This window comes from Oncorhynchus keta, chromosome 12 (assembly GCF_023373465.1).
Source record: "Oncorhynchus keta strain PuntledgeMale-10-30-2019 chromosome 12, Oket_V2, whole genome shotgun sequence".
Taxonomy (NCBI): domain Eukaryota; kingdom Metazoa; phylum Chordata; class Actinopteri; order Salmoniformes; family Salmonidae; genus Oncorhynchus; species Oncorhynchus keta.
In genome coordinates, this window is record NC_068432.1 from 48069225 (window position 1) to 48075224 (window position 6000).

The window sequence follows — 6000 nt, forward strand, 5'->3', positions numbered from 1 at the left end:
AGAGTGTAGGGGCGGCAGGGTAGCCTAGTGGTTAGAGTGTAGGGGTGGCAGGGTAGCCTAGTGGTTAGAGTGTAGGGGCGGCAGGGTAGCCTAGTGGTTAGAGTGTAGGGGCGGCAGGGTAGCCTAGTGGTTAGAGTGTAGGGGCGGCAGGGTAGCCTAGTGGTTAGAGTGTAGGGGCGGCAGGGTAGCCTAGTGGTTAGAGTGTAGGGGCGGCAGGGTAGCCTAGTGGTTAGAGTGTAGGGGCGGCAGGGTAGCCTAGTGGTTAGAGTGTAGAGGCGGCAGGGTAGCCTAGTGATTAGAGCGTTGGACTACTAACCAGAAGGTTGCAAGTTCAAACCCCCGAGCTGACATGGTAAAAATCTGTCGTTCTGCCCCTGAACAGGCAGTTAACCCACTGTTCCTAGGCTGTCATTGAAAATAAGAATTTCTTCTTAACTGACTTGCCTAGTTAAATAAAGGTAAAATACATTTTTAAAAACTCATAAGATGACGTCATAGAACAAGCTGTTAATCTACATGTATTAGGTTTTGTTTTGAAGTTAAATTGTTTAGTTCACAATATCAGAACATATTACTGGACAAAAATATAAACGCAACATGTAAAGTGCTGGTCCCATGTTTCATGAGCTGAAATATAAGATCCCAGAAATGTTCCATACATCACAAAACGCTGATTTATCTCAAATTGTGTGCACAAATTTGTTTACATCCCTGTTAGTGAGTATTTCTCCTTTGTCAAGATAATCCATCCACCTGACAGGTGTGGCTTATCAAGAAGCTAATTAAACAGCATGATCCCTACACAGGTGCACCTTGTGCTAGAGACAATAAAAGGCCACTCTAAAATGTGAAGTTTTGTCACACAACACAATGCAACAGATGTCTCATGTTTTGAGGGAGTGTACAATTGCCATGCTGACTGCAAGAATGTCCACCAGAGCTCTTGCCAGAGAATTAAACATTCATCTCTCTACCATAAGCCGCCTCCAACGTCACTTTAGAGTATTTGGCGGGGAGGGGGGGGGAGGGGCTAAGGACTATTTCTGTCTGTAATAAATTTGTGGGGGAAAAAAATATTATGTTTGGCTGGGTCCCCAGTGGGTTGGCCTGGCTCCCAAGTGGGTGGGCCTATGCCCTCCCAGACCCACCCCTGGCTGAGCCCCTGCCCTGTCATGTGAAATCCATAGATAGGGCCTAATTTATTTATTTAAATTGACTTGATTTCCTTATATGAGCTGTAACTAAGAAACATATTTGAAATTGTTGCATGTTGCGTTTATATTTTTTTCAGCCCACAACAGGTAAGTCAGTCGCCCACAACAGGTAAGTCAGTAGCCCACAACAGGTAAGTCAGTAGCCCTGGCAAGTCAGGTAAATCAACACCATCCCCAAAAGCCTAATAAACACAGACAAAACATAATCAAAACCCCATTTTACGATTCCCAACAACAACCTTATAATTGCTGACATCTCAACCTAACTCCAACAGATCTGGCCTCTCTACACGTATATAAAAAGTTGCAAAACCACACAGAACGTGCCCCCCCGGGCACAGACGTCAGTTCAACTTCTAATTTTGATATAAATTTGGTTGAGTTGTCAAATTAACATGAATTCAACGTACATCGTTTAACTTGAAATGACATGGAAACAACATTGATTCAACCAGTTTTTACCCCGTGTGTTGTTAACACTTCTTTGAATAGTTGTCTACCCTTTGGTATATTCTCAGCCTGCTTTTACATACCGTATAGTCTTCTGTATAGCTGATTATCCAGGGGCGAGATGAAGGAGACGGTAACATGCTCAAGTCAAAGCTGAAGCTTCAGGGGCTCTGGGGCTATTTCTAACACCCTTCAGTAACAGCCAGTTACCTGATAGCTGGGACGTGTGCAGATCCTGAACACTTAACACCCCACATCTATATTCATGTCTTTAAAAAAGGTACCCTATGCCCCATGTCGTGCACTACTTTTAGTGCACTATAAAGGGAATAGGGTGCCATTTGAGACGTAATTCACAGTACCAGTCAAAAGTATTGAAGCACCTACTCATTCAAGGGTTTTTCTTTATTTGTACTATTTTCTACATTGTTGAATGACAGTGAAGACATCAAAACTATGAAATAACACAAATGGAATCATGTAGTAACCAAAAAAAAGTGTTAAACAAATCAAAATATATTTGAGATTTGAGATTCTTCAAAGTAACCACACTTTGCCTTGATGACAGCTTTGCACACTCTTGGTATTCTCTCAACCAGCTTCATGAGATAGTCACTAGTCACCTGGAATGCATTTCAATGAACAGATGTGCCTTTTTTTGTCGAATTTCTTTCCTTTTTAATGCGTTTGAGCCAATCAGTTGTGTTGTGACAAAGTAGGTGTGGTATACAGAAGATAGCCCTATTTGGTAAAAGACCAAGTCCATATTATGGCAAGAACAGCTCAAATAAGCAAAGAGAAACAACAGTCCATCATTACTTCAAGACATGAAGGTCAGTCAATATGGAACATTTCAAGAACTTTGAAAGTTTCTTTAATTAAGTGCAGTCGCAAAAACCATCCAGCGTTATGATGACACTGGCTCTCATGAGAACCGTCACAGGAAAGGAAGACCCAGAGTTACCTCTGCTGCAGAGGATAAATTTATTAGAGTTACCAGCCTCAGAAATTGGAGCCCAAATAAATGCTTCACAGAGTTCAAGTAACAGACACATCTCAACATCAACTGTTCATAGGAGACTGCGTGAATCAGGCGTTCATGGTTGAATTGCTGCAAAGAAACCACTACTAAAGGACACCAATAAGAAGAAGAGACTTGGTTGGGCCAAGAAACACAAGGAATGGACATTAGAGCAGTGGAGTCCAAATTTGAGTGAGACGCAGAGTAGGTGAATGGATGATCTCCGCATGTGTGGTTCCCACCGTGAAGCATGGAGGAGGAGCTGTGATGGTGTGGGGGTGCTTTTCTGGTGACACTGTCAGTGATTTACTTAGAATTCAGGCACACTTAACCAGCATGGCTACCAAAGAATTCTGCAGCGCTTACGTCATCCCATCTGAATTGCACTTAGTGGGACTATGATTTTTTTTTCAACAGGACAATGACCCAACACACCTCCAGGCTGTGTAAGGTCTATTTGACCAAGGAGAGTGATGGAGTGCTGCATCAGATGACCTGGTCTCCACAATCCCCTGACCTCAACCCAATTGAGATGGTTTGGAATGAGTTGGCTGCAGAGTGAAGGAAAAGCAGCCAACAAGTGTTCAGCATTTGTGGGAACTCCTTCAAGACTGTTGGATAAGCATTCCAGGTGAGGCTGGTTGAGAGAATGCCAAGAGTATGCAAAGCTGTCATTAAGGTAAAAGGTGGCTACTTTGAAGGATATAAATATAAAATATATTCTGATTTGTTTAACACTTTTTTGGTTACTTCATGATTACATGTGTTATTTCATCATTTTGACGTCTTCACTATTATTCTACAATGTAGAAAATAGTAAAAATTAAGAAAACCCCTTGAATGAGTAGGTGTGTCCAAACTTTTGACTGGTACTGTATATTTACGCCTTCTGCAGTTAGTTAGTTAGCTAACTTAGCTTACAAACATTAGTTAGTTAGCTAACTTAGCTTACAAACATCCAGAACTGACCGATCTCAAGAGTCTTGTTTTCTTTTCATCGGCAGCAGTGAAGTCATTAGAGTAATATGTGAGTCTTTAAATCTGTTTTTTAAATTGATCAAGTCACTGATCAAGTCACTGATCAAGTCAGCTGATCAAGTCAACTGATCAAGTCAACTGATCAAGTCACTGATCAAGTCAGCTGATCAAGTCAACTGATCAAGTCAACTGATCAAGTCAGCTGATCAAGTCACTGATCAAGTCACTGATCAAGTCAACTGATCAAGTCATCTGATCAAGTCACTGATCAAGTCACTGATCAAGTCAACTGATCAAGTCAACTGATCAAGTCAGTTGAGTGGTCTAAAGCCTTTACGCCAGGGCCCAACATGATCTCACGAATCCAGCTAGTGACCAGCCTGCAGGGCCAGTGGGCCACCGTGTTATGAGGGTGGGAATTAATTTGGAGGTATCTTAACGATGTTACAGTAACAGTCGGTCACAAGACACTAGGAGGAATCTGAAAGGCTTTTCTGTGTTGACAGTCTGACGCAAGAGATTAGGAGGAATCTGAAAGGCTATCTATGTTAACAGTCTGTCACAAGACACTAGGAGGAATCTGAAAGGCTCTCTTGGGGAGCGTGGTGGTAACAACCTTATAGCGTGTTACAACATTATAGATCTGCTGAGAGCTGCTGAGAGGTCCCCAGACTGACAACAGACTGACAACAGAAGCCCACAGCATAGAAATAGAATGCAGTTTTATGTCACATTCTGTCATTCTATTTCTACGGCCCGCAGAGCCAACGCCAGCTCCAGCCCCAGCCCCACGTGAGTTAGTAACGTGAGGTGCTCCTTACTGCCAGGTGGCCTTTTTTCGTGAGGCCAGGCTGGCGAGGGGGACTGACATAAAGTGACTTCCGTTTCTCAGTTCGAGGAAAACATTGGCACGGAACAGCATGGAAAGAGTTTTCCCCTCCGCTCTGAGTGGATTTATGGACCTGTTACTACCTTGGTGGTGGTGGTGGTGGTGGTGGTGGTGGTGGTGGTGGTGGTGGTGGTGGTGGTGGTGGTGGTGGTGGTGGTGCTGGTCACAGTCAGTCAGTGGGAAACATGATCTCATCAACTCACTGTATTATTTTGACCTCTGCAGTGAGGTATGAAACTTGGACCTGGATGCCAGTCTGGTGATGCAAGCTAAAAGACATGTTGTTTGCTTAGTTAGCTAGCTAGCTACATGCCAAATGGATAGGCTATCCACATGTATCTGAAATCACATGGTCAATTGATAAACTTACTGATGATGAAAACATGCAGTTACTTCCTGTATAGTATCCCGTTGCTATACCTCCAAAATCACATCGTTATCACGCCTCCTTCCCGTTTTAGGGAAGCCCGGTTCGTGAAGAACTCTGATGAGAGCTAAATGTGGAATGATGGGACGTGTACTTCCGTTTTAGGGAAGCCCGGTTCGTGAAGAACTCTGATGAGAGCTAAATGTGGAATGATGGGACGTGTACTTCCGTTTTAGGGAAGCCCGGTTCGTGAAGAACTCTGATGAGAGCTAAATGTGGAATGATGGGACGTGTACTTCCGTTTTAGGGAAGCCCGGTTCGTGAAGAACTCTGATGAGAGCTAAATGTGGAATGATGGGACGTGTACTTCCGTTTTAGGGAAGCCCGGTTCGTGAAAAACTCTGATGAGAGCTAAATGTGGAATGATGGGACGTGTACTTCCGTTTTAGGGAAGCCCGGTTCGTGAAGAACTCTGATGAGAGCTAAATGAGGAATGATGGGACGTGTACTTCTGGCTATGCTTTTAAAGAGTTGATGATGTTAAAAACAAACCGCTATAACATTTATTTAACAATCCCTTACAAACGGAACATATTTGTCAATGGTTTAGTGGAGCTGGGGTCTCCTTGCCCCCCCAGCAGCCAAATCGAACACTCTGCACCCTATTGTAACGTTTTATCAGAGAGGAAGAGGAGAAGCTGGGACAAAAATCTGTCTTCTCCAGCAGGTGGCACTGTTTAGTTTCTTTCGCTCACCAACCGAGGCATTTTGAATGGAGGTCAATGAAAAGGTGTCGAATTTGTTCAACAAAAAACTGTAATATCTTATTTGCTACATGCGGTTTATTTGACCAAATTAAGTTTCGTACTGCTTAAGTTGTTACTAGTGTATTGATTTAAGTAGGACACGTAAAATCCCGACTAACTTTGAGAAAAAACAATTATATCGCTGTTGTCAAGTGATGACTATGCATATTCAAAACATTAGGGTAGTAGCATAGCATCTCTCTCCATTGTTAGGGTGAAGACAAAGGTATTTCATCATCATATCCAAATCTCTGGTTTTATTGATAATGACCTAT

The 6000-nt window shown here is 42.9% G+C and overlaps 1 protein-coding gene across 1 annotated transcript in view; it reads right to left on the reverse strand.

The window, feature by feature from the left end:
• alpk2 (alpha-kinase 2) overlaps positions 1–1860 on the reverse strand; it is a 29645-nt gene extending 27785 nt beyond the window's left edge. The window contains exon 1 of the mRNA XM_052458741.1: positions 1748–1860. The gene's annotated coding sequence lies outside the window, so the exon portion shown is untranslated. The remainder of the gene's footprint in view (positions 1–1747) is intronic.
• Between the last annotated feature and the right edge of the window lie 4140 nt (positions 1861–6000).